Consider the following 13,864-nt stretch of genomic DNA (forward strand, 5'->3'; position numbering starts at 1 on the left):
CTTTAAGCCCATATTGATTATATAACTGTATATTCAATATGTTTTGGTAAACAGCTAAAATGCCAAAACTTCTGCCACCGCCAAATAATTCTGGACCTGACTGTATATATCACATAGAAGCCTCTATTCCATGACTGAGGGATGATAGAGTTCGGTCCTAGTAAACCCTTCTAAACCCCCTACTGAGGCCAACCACCCAATCCCATCCTTGTACTCCTATTTCCCTCAATAAGGACAGACTCATGGTTTTATAAGGTTGGCCACAGCAGCCATTTTATTGACAAACAATAACTAATAAAAATATTACCATCAAATATAAATAATCAACATTATCAACATTAATAACAAACATTCCGAGGAAAGAGATCCTTGGAGCTAAGTAGGGTATCTGCTCAGCGACTAATAAGTGCAGTATTTACCCCCAGCCGATTCCCCACAGCTCAGTTGCAGCGTATACAACTGCAGATAGCCAATAATTCAACCTTGCTCTCCAGGACGCCACCCAGCAGGGGCCCAAAAATAGCCAGAGCCTCCATATTGCATAATTTGGGAAGGACCATACCCACGATGAGTTCCTCCCCCACCAATTTAACACCATCTCCAAGGACCTCCAACCTGCCAACCACTGCCATGACAAATAAAACATCACCGAAACGCAGCATAACAAAACAATAAAACAAATAGTGAGGGTGGGCGGAAAACTTCACCAGCGTGTGCTTCTCCTCCTAATGGCGCAGGCACTGCCTTCGTGCCACTATAATCCTCAGGCTCCGCCCCATAACCTCTCTCCTCCTATTACCCCGGTCATGTGGCCTCCTCCTATGTTCTGCGGCCCGGGTTGGACTTTCTTTCCAACAGCTGAAAAGTAGATTTATCACAGTAACTGTTTTTACCAGCACAAATCCCCCCTCCCCCACCACAGATATATAAAAGAATTATAAGAAAATGATATGGTAGAATTATATTTTATTTCTTTCCTTGTATAAGGATAAAGATGCAGAAGAAGATGCTGAGGACGGGGTAAGAGCCTCACTGTTACTATTACTAGATAGACATGACATATAACCCTCAACCACAGCACAGAATAACATTAACCAGTTCAGGACCGGGCTATTTTGCGCCTTCAGGACCAGACACCATTAAGCCCTTTTTAGCACATGTTAGTTAAATGGCTATAACTTTTTTATTTGTTGGGCTGACGACATGATTTTTGCGACGTTTTTTCCGTAGACAATGCAGGTTTCTTTTTTTATCGTTTTTATACGCACCTTTTTTGCTAATGTAGAATTTTTATTCATAAAGTTTGAAAATAATAGTAAAAAAATAAGCTTTCTTAAGTTTCAGCTATTTTTTTTGGTAATAACATAGTTTTACCCTAAAATAGACCTTTCATTTGTGATCGTCATTGTCTACCGGAAATTATAATATATTACATGTCTATATTAGGGTAATTGGGTCAGTACTAGCGTTACAAAAATGATTGGCGGGGGGGACGGTTTTTTTTGGGGTGGGTATTTTATGTGTATTTATTATTAATTTTTTTTTGCACTTGACTTGACTATTTTTTATTACTATGGTCTGTCCCTCAAAGGTCAAAAAAGACCTTTGGGGAACTTTATATATATTTTTTCCTTTCTTTTACACCATGTCTTTCCACTGTAACTGGGGCTGCACAGCATCCCCAGTTACAGGGGAAATCAGCCCTCTCATAGTGACGATTGTCACTAATAGGGCTGTGCTTGGTCTTGTAAGACCCAGCAGCAGTCTGTCAGTAACGGCACCCGGCGATCATGTGACCAGTCACATGAACACCGGGAGGAATAGAGAAAGCGCCGCTGCTGCTGTCTCTATTCCTATACACAGCGTTCATTGAGCGCTGTGTACAAGTCATCAGAGAAGACAGAAGCAGCGAAAGCTTCTATCCTCTCCTCAGGGTCCCCGGCAGTCACTGACAGCCGGAGACCCGACATTCAGCTGCCCGATCGCGCAGGCAGCAAGTTAAAACCTGGGCCGTAAAAAGTCTATGGCTCGGGTTTTAAGGACCCTTACCGCTGGCCGTAAAAACACAGCCAGCGGTCGGGAACCAGTTAAAGAGGCTCTGTCACCAGATTTTGCAACCCCTATCTGCTATTGCAGCAGATAGGCGCTGCAATGTAGATTACAGTAACGTTTTTATTTTTAAAAAACGAGCATTTTTGCCCAAGTTATGACCATTTTCGTATTTATGCAAATGAGGCTTGCAAAAGTACAACTGGGCGTGTTGAAAAGTAAAAGTACAACTGGGCGTGTATTATGTGCGTACATCGGGGCGTGTTTACTACTTTTACTAGCTGGGCTTTCTGATGAGAAGTATCATCCACTTCTCTTCAGAACGCCCAGCTTCTGGCAGTGCAGATCTGTGACGTCACTCACTTCCTGCCCCAGGTCCTGCATCGTGTCGGCACCAGAGGCTACAGTTGATTCTGCAGCAGCATCAGCATTTGCAGGTAAGTAGCTACATCGACTTACCTGCAAACGCCGATGCTGCTGCAGAATCATCTGTAGCCTCTGGTGCCGACACGATGCAGGACCTGTGAGTGACGTCACAGATCTGCACTGCCAGAAGCTGGGCGTTGTGAATGAGAAGTGGATGATACTTCTCATCAGAACGCCCAGCTAGTAAAAGTAGTAAACACGCCCCGATGTACGCACATAATACACGCCCAGTTGTACTTTTACTTTTCAACACGCCCAGTTGTACTTTTGCAAGCCTCATTTGCATAAATACGAAAATGGTCATAACTTGGCCAAAAATGCTCGTTTTTTAAAAATAAAAACGTTACTGTAATCTACATTGCAGAGCCTATCTGCTGCAATAGCAGATAGGGGCTACAAAATCTGGTGACAGAGCCTCTTTAAACATCTCAGAGCCCAACAAGAGGGTCTATAGTTCGGCAGAATATCGTTCAGAAGGAGTTTTCCATAGATAAATCTACATGCGGGATCATTCAGTACTGACAGCAGAGTGTGAGAAGGAATCTGAAATGGGTGGACATGGCATTCACAAGAAAAATAGGAGATTATATATAACATTATTATATAACCCAGAAAAACGAATTCTTCCCTGTTCTGTTGTAGCCGATCTACATGAAGCTGGACGACGGCATGATGATCCCAGAAGATGTAAGTGATGTCAGCAGATAATGGTATTACTTCATGAGGATCCACAACTTCTCTACATATTAACCTGACATTAAATTCTTTATATTCACATTATAATAAACCAGAAACCTAGTTATTACTGGAAATAGCGCTCACAATGTCTCTGACAGATTCCTTACATATATCACACTCAGCATTTACTCATTCTGAACATTATCTGTTACATTTCAATGTGTAGTTTTGGGTTTCATAGACTCCCCACCTTATAGACGGGCCGGCCTCAGATTTAACCTTTCCCGTCGCTGTACTGTCTTTTTATGTCGGTACAGGGTATTTAAAAATGGCGCTTGCTTTGAAGCCCAGCTGGCGCCATAGCTTCTGGGTCTCTGTTGTGTTACACACCAGGGACCCAGTGGCAATGCTTGCTATCACAGACATCTTTGATTTCAAGCATTTAACCCCTCAGATCAGGGGCGTAACTAGGAAAGACTGGGCCCCATAGCAAACTTTTGACTGGGGCCCCCCCCTCCGCTGGGTATCACACAACCGCCCCCTTGTAGATAGTGCCTCCCTATAGATTCCACCACACAGCGCCCCCCTATAGATAGCACCATACACAGCCCCCTGTAGATAGCGCCATACACAGCCCCCTGTAGATAATGACTTACAGACCCAAATCCCCCCTGTAGATAACGCCATACAGACCCCCTGTAGATAAGGCCATACAGACCCCCCTGTAGATAACGCCATACAGAACCCCCTGTAGATAACGCCATATAGCCCCCCCCCCCCCCAAAAAAAAGGGCCTATAGTTTGTCCTACAAAAGAGATGGGATAGGATAGGGGAAACATGTGTGATTGCTGGCAGCGATAAGGAGAACGGGGGACCGAAATTCCCCCGAAGTTCTCCATGACAAACCTCGGGCTTCCGGCGTCTGCGCAGTTCAATAAAAATGAAAGGAGCGCTGGTCACGCATGCGCAAGTAATTTCTATGGAGCTGCAGACAGACCCCGGAAGTCCGAGGTTTGTCATGGAGAACTTCGGGGGACTTTCGGTCCACCGTTCTAATTATCGCTGGCCGTCCCAGCGATCACACATGTATCCCCTATTCTGTGGATAGGGGATGCATGTCTTTTGTAGGAAAAACCCCTTCAGTGGCGTCACACTGTAGCAGCCATAGCAGCTGCTAACGGAGCCTCCGGCCATGGGGGGGCCCGTGCCGGCGGGTGGCACGGGCCCCCTCATGCTGCGGGCCCCGTAGCAGCCGCTACGGCTGCTATAGCGGTAGTTACGCCACTGCCTCAGTTGCTGGGGTCAGATGTGACCACCGGCATCTGAAGGGTTTTTCACTTTCCGTTTGTGGCTGGTCACCGTCTCCCATGTGGTGAGATCGCGGGAGCAATGTAGCATGCGAGCTACGCTGTTTCTGTAACTACCACTCATTTCTATGGGACTTACGAGAACAGCGTAGCTCAGCGAGCTATGCTGATTTCTTCTTCAGGGTCGGAAATCTCCAGCTTCAGTCACTAAACAGAGCGGTAGAACGGGGTTTAGGGGGCCCTGCTCTAGAGAAAGGTGATGGTCCAAGAAGAGGGACCCGCATCTATCTGACATTTATGACATATTCTGCAGATATGTCATAAATGTCTCTCATGGGAAAACCCCTTTAAGACCCCTAAATAAATTCCAAAAACCAGACCAGGACCCCAGGTAATTCAGAACCCTGACCAAGCCCAAAAATGTATTCAGACCCCTAGGCTGACGCAAATATAAATTCAGACCTAACCCCAAAACAAATTCAGACTTTAACCCAAACTAAATTTAGATCCCAAAACACACCAAAAATAAAGTCAGACCACAAACCAGACCACTGCATTTACTTTTTCTTCTTTGCCGGGTCGTCTTCACCTCCAGGCTCTGCGGCACTAGGCTCGGATACTGCCCAGCATCAGAAACTTGTGTTCAGCACTGGACACAGGGAAAAAGTGCTGCGGCGCTCAGGAGTGAAATGCGAGTGCAAAGCGATAAGTGATAGTGGCTGTTATATAGTGAATTTGATTTGCATAGCTGAATAAATAAGCTTCTGATTCTCTCTACTGTAGAAGTTTTTATTTTGCTATCTTTGAGATATTAGTATAAATAGCTCAGCGTTCTGCACGTTTATAAAATGGACTGAATAATTTCCTAATATATTTTTATTATGGGAATCGCTTCCTTAATTAGCAATTGCCACTCCCATAAACCTACAGAAATGGCACTATTAATACCCACACAACCCGTAGGTGCTGTTTATGGACGATTTTAATTCATTAAAATTGCTTAGAATACTTAGAATATTCTTCAATATAATAATGTTGGAAATCTGGGTTACAACTAAGATGGCTGAATTACAGATCCCTCTGAATAGATCACCCAACTTTCCTAGACACCTGCATGGTAATTCTGAATAGCATACACTACATACAAAGTATACATTACACACACCATAGACTACACATACACACACACTTATCAGTTTTTCTGTTCTACTTTGCGGTGCTTGGGTGCAGTAATTTAATCATATGACTGATATCACTAAAGGTTCTGCAGTCCTCCTAGTTGTAGTTTAGTCAGACACTGGAAGCTTGTCAAGAGTAAGGGTATGTTCACACGAGGGCGTCCGTTACGGCTGAAATTACGGGGATGTTTCAGCCTGAAAACATCCCCGTAATTTCAGCCGTAACGGCATGTGCAGGCGCTTGAACGCCGCGTCCATTACGGCCGTAATTAGCGCTGCTATTCATTGGAGTCAATGAATAACGGCTCTAATTACGGCCAAAGAAGTGACAGGTCACTTCTTTGACGCGGGCGTCTATTTACGCGCCGTCATTTGACAGCGGCGCGTAAATTTACGCCTCGTGTGAACAGACAAACGTCTGCCCATTGCTTTCAATGGGCAGATGTTTGTCAGCGCTATTGAGGCGCTATTTTCAGACGTAATTCGGGGCAAAAACGCCCAAATTACGTCCGTAAATAGGCCGTGTGAACATACCCTAAGACTGCAGGCAGAAGGAATAGTGCATGGAGGCAGCCTCTATGTTAGCAGTAACATTTACTGGGGAGTGGTGACGCGACATGTGCAGCTGCACACCCCTACAGAAATACATTAGGGTAACCCTGCATACATAGCTGTTATTACTGTTTGGGCTCTAGAATCATTACACATGGGGGAGTTCAGTGTACAGACCATACAGTCTTTGAAATTACTTCATTTTGTTCACAGGAGCCAACAATGGAGATTACACCTGAAAGAACCATTCATCTGTCTGAAGAGGAAGAAACACGAAGCTGCGCCTGGTTCTGCATTCCAGCAGCCATGATTCTCAGAAGAGCAAGGGCCAGGATTGTGTCTTTCTTCATGAGAGGAGTAAGGGAATCTGCGGTCTGAGAGGCATGTGGGGTCAGGGAGGCAGGGCGGGCATCTGGGGTCAGGGAGGCAGGGTTGGCATCTGGGGTCAGGGAGGCAGGGCGGTCATCTGGGGTCAGGGAGGCAGGGCGGTCATCTGGGGTCAGGGAGGCAGGGCGGTTATCTGGGGTCAGGGAGGCAAGGCGGGCATCGGGAAGGAAATCTGGCGACGGAGAGGGCGTCTAGAAAGGCGTCAGGCGTCGGAGAGGGCGTCTAGAAAGGCGTCAGGCGACGGAGAGGGCGTCTAGAAAGGCGTCAGGCGTCGGAGAGGGCGTCTAGAAAGGCGTCAGGCGACGGAGAGGGCGTCTAGAAAGGCGTCAGGCGACGGAGACGGCGTCTAGAAAGGCGTCAGGCGACAGAGAGGGCGTCTAGAAAGGCGTCAGGCGACGGAGAGGGCATCTAGAAAGGCGTCAGGCGATGGAGAGGGCTTCTAGAAAGGCGTCAGGCGACGGAGAGGGCATCTAGAAAGGCGTCAGGCGACGGAGAGTGCGTCTAGAAAGGCATCAGGCGACGGAGAGGGCGTCTAGAAAGGCGTCAGGAGAGGGCGTCTAGAAAGGCGTCAGGAGAGGGCATCTAGAAAGGCGTCAGGCGACGGAGAGGGCGTCTAGAAAGGCGTCAGGCGACGGGGAGGGTGTCTAGAAAGGCGTCAGGAGAGGGCGTCTAGAAAGGCGTCAGGAGAGGGCGTCTAGAAAGGCGTCAGGTGACGAAGAGGGCGTCTAGAAAGGCGTCAGGCGACGGAGAGGGTGTCTAGAAAGGCGTCAGGCGACGGCGAGGGCGTCTAGAAAGGCGTCAGGCGACGGAGAGGGCGTCTAGAAAGGCGTCAGGCGAAGGAGAGGGCGTCTAGAAAGGCGTCAGGCGACGGAGAGGGCGTCTAGAAAGGCGTCAGGCGATGGAGAGGGCGTCTAGAAAGGCGTCAGGCGACGGAGAGGGCGTCTAGAAAGGCGTCAGGCGACGGAGAGGGCGTCTAGAAAGGCGTCAGGCGACGGAGAGGGCGTCTAGAAAGGCGTCAGGAGAGGGCGTCTAGAAAGGCGTCAGGAGAGGGCGTCTAGAAAGGCGTCAGGAGAGGGCGTCTAGAAAGGCGTCAGGCGACGGAGAGGGCGTCTAGAAAGGCGTCAGGCGACGGAGAGGGCGCCTAGAAAGGCGTCAGGCGACGGAGAGGGCGTCTAGAAAGGCGTCAGGCGACGGAGAGGGCGTCTAGAAAGGCGTCAGGCGACGGAGAGGGCGTCTAGAAAGGCGTCAGGCGACGGAGAGGGCGTCTAGAAAGGCGTCAGGTGACGGAGAGGGCGTCTAGAAAGGCGTCAGGCGACGGAGAGGGCGTCTAGAAAGGCGTCAGGCGACGGAGAGGGCGTCTAGAAAGGCGTCAGGCGAGGGAGAGGGCGTCTAGAAAGGCGTCAGGCGACGGAGAGGGCGTCTAGAAAGGCGTCAGGCGACGGAGAGGGCGTCTAGAAAGGCGTCAGGCGACGGAGAGGGCGTCTAGAAAGGCGTCAGGCGGCGGAGAGGGCATCTAGAAAGGCGTCAGGCGACGGAGAGGGCGTCTAGAAAGGCGTCAGGCGACGGAGAGGGCGTCTAGAAAGGCGTCAGGAGAGGGCGTCTAGAAAGGCGTCAGTCGATGGAGCGGGAGTCTAGAAAGGCGTCAGGCGACGGAGAGGGCGTCTAGAAAGGCGTCAGACGACGGAGAGGGCGTCTAGAAAGGCGTCAGGCGACGGAGAGGTCGTCTAGAAAGGCGTCAGGCGACGGAGAGGGCGTCTAGAAAGGCGTCAGGCGACGGAGAGGGCGTCTAGAAAGGCGTCAGGCGACGGAGAGGGCGTCTAGAAAGGCGTCAGGCGACGGAGAGGGCGTCTAGAAAGGCGTCAGGCGGTGGAGAGGGCGTCTAGAAAGGCGTCAGGCGACGGAGAGGGCGTCTAGAAAGGCGTCAGGCGACGGAGAGGGCGTCTAGAAAGGCGTCAGGAGAGGGCGTCTAGAAAGGCGTCAGGCGACGGAGAGGGCGTCTAGAAAGGTGTCAGGCGACGGAGAGGGCGTCTAGAAAGGCGTCAGGCGACGGAGAGGGCGTCTAGAAAGGCGTCAGGCGACGGAGAGGGCGTCTAGAAAGGCGTCAGGCGACGGAGAGGGCGTCTAGAAAGGCGTCAGGCGACGGAGAGGGCGTCTAGAAAGGCGTCAGGAGAGGGCATCTAGAAAGGCGTCAGGCGACGGAGAGGGCGTCTAGAAAGGCGTCAGACGACGGAGAGGGCGTCTAGAAAGGCGTCAGGAGAGGGCGTCTAGAAAGGCGTCAGGAGAGGGCGTCTAGAAAGGCGTCAGGCAACGGAGAGGGCGTCTAGAAAGGCGTCAGGCGACGGAGAGGGCGTCTAGAAAGGCATCCGGCGATGGAGCGGGAGTCTAGAAAGGCGTCAGGCGACGGAGAGGGCGTCTAGAAAGGCGTCAGGCGACGGAGAGGGCATCTAGAAAGGCATCCGGCGACGGAGAGGGCGTCTAGAAAGGCGTCAGGCGACGGAGAGGGCGTCTAGAAAGGCGTCAGGCGACGGAGAGGGCGTCTAGAAAGGCGTCAGGCGACGGAGAGGGCGTCTAGAAAGGCGTCAGGCGGCGGAGAGGGCGTCTAGAAAGGCGTCAGACGACGGAGAGGGCGTCTAGAAAGGCGTCAGGCGACGGAGAGGGCGTCTAGAAAGGCGTCAGGAGAGGGCGTCTAGAAAGGCGTCAGGCGACGGAGAGGGCGTCTAGAAAGGAGTCAGGCGACGGAGAGGGCGTCTAGAAAGGCGTCAGGCGACGGAGAGGGCGTCTAGAAAGGCGTCAGGCGACGGAGAGGGCGTCTAGAAAGGCGTCAGGCGACGGAGAGGGCGTCTAGAAAGGCGTCAGGCGACGGAGAGGGCGTCTAGAAAGGCGTCAGGAGAGGGCGTCTAGAAAGGCGTCAGGCGACGGAGAGGGCGTCTAGAAAGGCGTCAGACGACGGAGAGGGCGTCTAGAAAGGCGTCAGGAGAGGGCGTCTAGAAAGGCGTCAGGAGAGGGCGTCTAGAAAGGCGTCAGGCAACGGAGAGGGCGTCTAGAAAGGCGTCAGGCGACGGAGAGGGCGTCTAGAAAGGCATCCGGCGATGGAGCGGGCGTCTAGAAAGGCGTCAGGCGACGGAGAGGGCGTCTAGAAAGGCGTCAGGCGACGGAGAGGGCATCTAGAAAGGCATCCGGCGACGGAGAGGGCGTCTAGAAAGGCGTCAGGCGACGGAGAGGGCGTCTAGAAAGGCGTCAGTCGACAGAGAGGGCGTCTAGAAAGGCGTCAGGAGAGGGCGTCTAGAAAGGCGTCAGGAGAGGGCGTCTAGAAAGGCGTCAGGCGACGGAGAGGGCGTCTAGAAAGGCGTCAGGCGACGGAGAGGGTGTCTAGAAAGGCGTCAGGCGACGGAGAGGGCGTCTAGAAAGGCGTCAGGCGACGGAGAGGGCGTCTAGAAAGGCGTCAGGCGAAGGAGAGGGCGTCTAGAAAGGCGTCAGGCGACGGAGAGGGCGTCTAGAAAGGCGTCAGGCGACGGAGAGGGCGTCTAGAAAGGCGTCAGGCGACGGAGAGGGCGTCTAGAAAGGCGTCAGGCGACGGAGAGGGCGTCTAGAAAGGCGTCAGGCGACGGAGAGGGCGTCTAGAAAGGCGTCAGGAGAGGGCGTCTAGAAAGGCGTCAGGAGAGGGCGTCTAGAAAGGCGTCAGGCGACGGAGAGGGCGTCTAGAAAGGCGTCAGGCGACGGAGAGGGCGTCTAGAAAGGCGTCAGGCGACGGAGAGGGCGTCTAGAAAGGCGTCAGGCGACGGAGAGGGCGTCTAGAAAGGCGTCAGGCGACGGAGAGGGCGTCTAGAAAGGCGTCAGGCGACGGAGAGGGCTTCTAGAAAGGCGTCAGGCGACGGAGAGGGCGTCTAGAAAGGCGTCAGGCGACGGAGAGGGCGTCTAGAAAGGCGTCAGGCGGCGGAGAGGGCATCTAGAAAGGCGTCAGGCGACGGAGAGGGCGTCTAGAAAGGCGTCAGGCGACGGAGAGGGCGTCTAGAAAGGCGTCAGGAGAGGGCGTCTAGAAAGGCGTCAGGCGACGGAGAGGGCGTCTAGAAAGGTGTCAGGCGACGGAGAGGGCGTCTAGAAAGGCGTCAGGCGACGGAGAGGGCGTCTAGAAAGGCGTCAGGCGACGGAGAGAGCGTCTAGAAAGGCGTCAGACGACGGAGAGGGCGTCTAGAAAGGCGTCAGGCGACGGAGAGGGCGTCTAGAAAGGCGTCAGGAGAGGGCGTCTAGAAAGGCGTCAGGCGACGGAGAGGGCGTCTAGAAAGGCGTCAGACGACGGAGAGGGCGTCTAGAAAGGCGTCAGCAGAGGGCGTCTAGAAAGGCGTCAGGAGAGGGCGTCTAGAAAGGCGTCAGGCAACGGAGAGGGCGTCTAGAAAGGCGTCAGGCGACGGAGAGGGCGTCTAGAAAGGCATCCGGCGATGGAGCGGGCGTCTAGAAAGGCGTCAGGCGACGGAGAGGGCGTCTAGAAAGGCGTCAGGCGACGGAGAGGGCATCTAGAAAGGCATCCGGCGACGGAGAGGGCGTCTAGAAAGGCGTCAGGCGACGGAGAGGGCATCTAGAAAGGCGTCAGGCGACGGAGAGGGCGTCTAGAAAGGCGTCAGGCGACGGAGAGGGCGTCTAGAAAGGCATCAGGCGGCGGAGAGGGCGTCTAGAAAGGCGTCAGGCGACGGAGAGGGCGTCTAGAAAGGCGTCAGGCAACGGAGAGGGCGTCTAGAAAGGCGTCAGGCGACGGAGAGGGCGTCTAGAAAGGCATCCGGTGATGGAGCGGGCGTCTAGAAAGGCGTCAGGCGACGGAGAGGGCGTCTAGAAAGGCGTCAGGCGACGGAGAGGGCATCTAGAAAGGCATCCGGCGACGGAGAGGGCGTCTAGAAAGGCGTCAGGCGACGGAGAGGGCGTCTAGAAAGGCGTCAGTCGACAGAGAGGGCGTCTAGAAAGGCGTCAGGAGAGGGCGTCTAGAAAGGCGTCAGGAGAGGGCGTCTAGAAAGGCGTCAGGCGACGGAGAGGGCGTCTAGAAAGGCGTCAGGCGATGGAGAGGGCGTCTAGAAAGGCGTCAGGCGACGGAGAGGGCGTCTAGAAAGGCGTCAGGCGACGGAGAGGGCGTCTAGAAAGGCGTCAGGCGACGGAGAGGGCGTCTAGAAAGGCGTCAGGAGAGGGCGTCTAGAAAGGCGTCAGGCGACGGAGAGGGCGTCTAGAAAGGCGTCAGGCGACGGAGAGGGCGTCTAGAAAGGCGTCAGGCGACGGAGAGGGCGTCTAGAAAGGCGTCAGGCGACGGAGAGGGCGTCTAGAAAGGTGTCAGGTGACGGAGAGGGCGTCTAGAACGGCGTCAGGAGAAGGCGTCTAGAAAGGCGTCAGGAGAGGGCGTCTAGAAAGGCGTCAGGCGACGGAGAGGGCGTCTAGAAAGTCGTCAGGTGACGAAGATGGGGCATCTGGGGTCAGGGTGGGAGATGGGGCATCTGGGGTCAGGGCGGGAGATGGGGCATCTGGGGTCAGGGCGGGAGATGGGGCATCTGTGGTCAGGGCGGGAGATGAGGCTGGGGTATCTGAGGTCAGGGAGGGAGAGCATCTTAGGTCAGGGTGCGAGGGAGGGCATCTGAGGTCAGGGAGGGATGGAGAGCATCTGAGGTTAGGGAGGGAGTGCATCTTAGGTCAGGGAGGGAGGGACGTAAAGCATCTGGGGTGAGAGAGGGAGAGAATATGGGGTTTAAGAGAAAACAAAATATAAAAAAGTATTAGCAATAGGGCCCCATCCAGTGTTATCACTGCAGTGAACCAGGGAGTAGCCGACCGCCAGTACTTGGGGTCAGGAAGGAATTTTTTTTCCCCCACATGGGGGTTATGTTTCGCCTTCCTCTGGTTCACATCCGTTGTTTGCAGTAAATCCTATAATTTGTCCTGGATGGTTTAGGTAGGTAGTTATAATAGGTATTAATAAAACCTATTTTAATCTATTCATTGTGTCAGTGTCATCTTTTCTGTTTGATGTGAAATCCCCTGAACGATCTGGTAATAAATCGTCAATTCCTGACACCTTTCTAAAAAAATAACATTAAAGTAAATATACTAAAATCGCTTCAGTCTGGTACAGAACAGTCCACAGAAGCTGATTATCTGGAGTCTGAGAAAAGTAAACATAAAGGAACGGGCATAACAAGAACTTTATGGGACCTGAGCCCCTTCACCTCACTTGTACCACCCATTATGCATCTTACCCCTGGATAATAACCCCTCCTGAAATAAGGACCTGTCAACCCTCATGATCGGTGGTGTATGTGGTACAGTATCTGGTCTAAGGTGAGTGGTTGAAACACATCACATCACATCACCAGTGTTGGATTATGGTTGACATCTAAAGCTCAGTAATATACACGTTTCTTCTCTTACCACTGGCTTTGCAATTCTGTATAATCGCAGGGGTCATTCCTATAATAGATTACAATGGAATGAGTATGTGGGTTATTGCTTTGTAAATGTATCGGGTGAAGTCAAGGCCGACTTTGAGTTATGTGGTGACCTCTGGAGAAATATTCCCCTCCCCCGCCACCAACTAATAATGGTGGAGATTGCTTTTGATAGAAATCTGAGCACCATAGAAAGGTTGATATGAGTGCCAGTTCTATATGGCACTTCAGAAGATAATTTTTGGCAGAATTACAGATTCACCGACAATTAATATCGACAATACCACAATTAATATGGACATTCAGCGTGCAGCCTGATGAGGAATGTTTTTAGTACAGAAAGAAAAGAACATTTTCTACTAGGTAATGGGCCAATCACTCATAGACTACCTAAACTGCAGTACCATGAGTTATTTAAAGAGAATCCATCACTAGTTTATCAATTCCCTATCTCCTAACTAATCTAATAGGCGCTATGATGCTGATAACTACAGGGTGATTTGTTTTCAAAAACGTTCATTATTTGCAAAGTTATGAGCATTTTTCTAAATATGCTAATGTGGCCATACTTGCCAAATAGGAGGTGACTCTTTCTTTTCAGTCTGGGCGGTGTTATGTTTTCTGTATGACGCTGACCAATCGTCGTCATACAGCTTCTCCCCCTTCCCTGCCCAGCAACACAGAGTGATCACATAGTATACAGCTCCACTCCCGACTGTGTATTCAACTGCGATCCTGGGGTCATATGAAAGATTAGAATCTCGGGGACGTGTGCTGATAGCAGCAGACATGGCCGTGTGTTCACTTAGCTCCGCTTCCACCTACAACTTAAGCGACAGATAAAGTGTTCTCAGTGTGTAAAAAATCTTA

At 51.9% G+C, this 13,864-nt stretch overlaps 1 long non-coding RNA gene across 1 annotated transcript; it reads left to right on the top strand.

Annotated features, from left to right (window-relative positions):
• The first annotated feature begins 980 nt into the window (after window positions 1–980).
• LOC142741048 (uncharacterized) lies at window positions 981–6,596 on the top strand. Its single transcript, XR_012880979.1, has 3 exons — window positions 981–1,020; window positions 3,118–3,162; window positions 6,405–6,596. It is a non-coding gene; the product is annotated as an uncharacterized LOC142741048 (long non-coding RNA).
• The last annotated feature ends 7,268 nt before the right edge of the window (window positions 6,597–13,864 follow it).

This window comes from Rhinoderma darwinii, chromosome 2 (assembly GCF_050947455.1).
Source record: "Rhinoderma darwinii isolate aRhiDar2 chromosome 2, aRhiDar2.hap1, whole genome shotgun sequence".
NCBI classification, from domain to species: domain Eukaryota; kingdom Metazoa; phylum Chordata; class Amphibia; order Anura; family Rhinodermatidae; genus Rhinoderma; species Rhinoderma darwinii.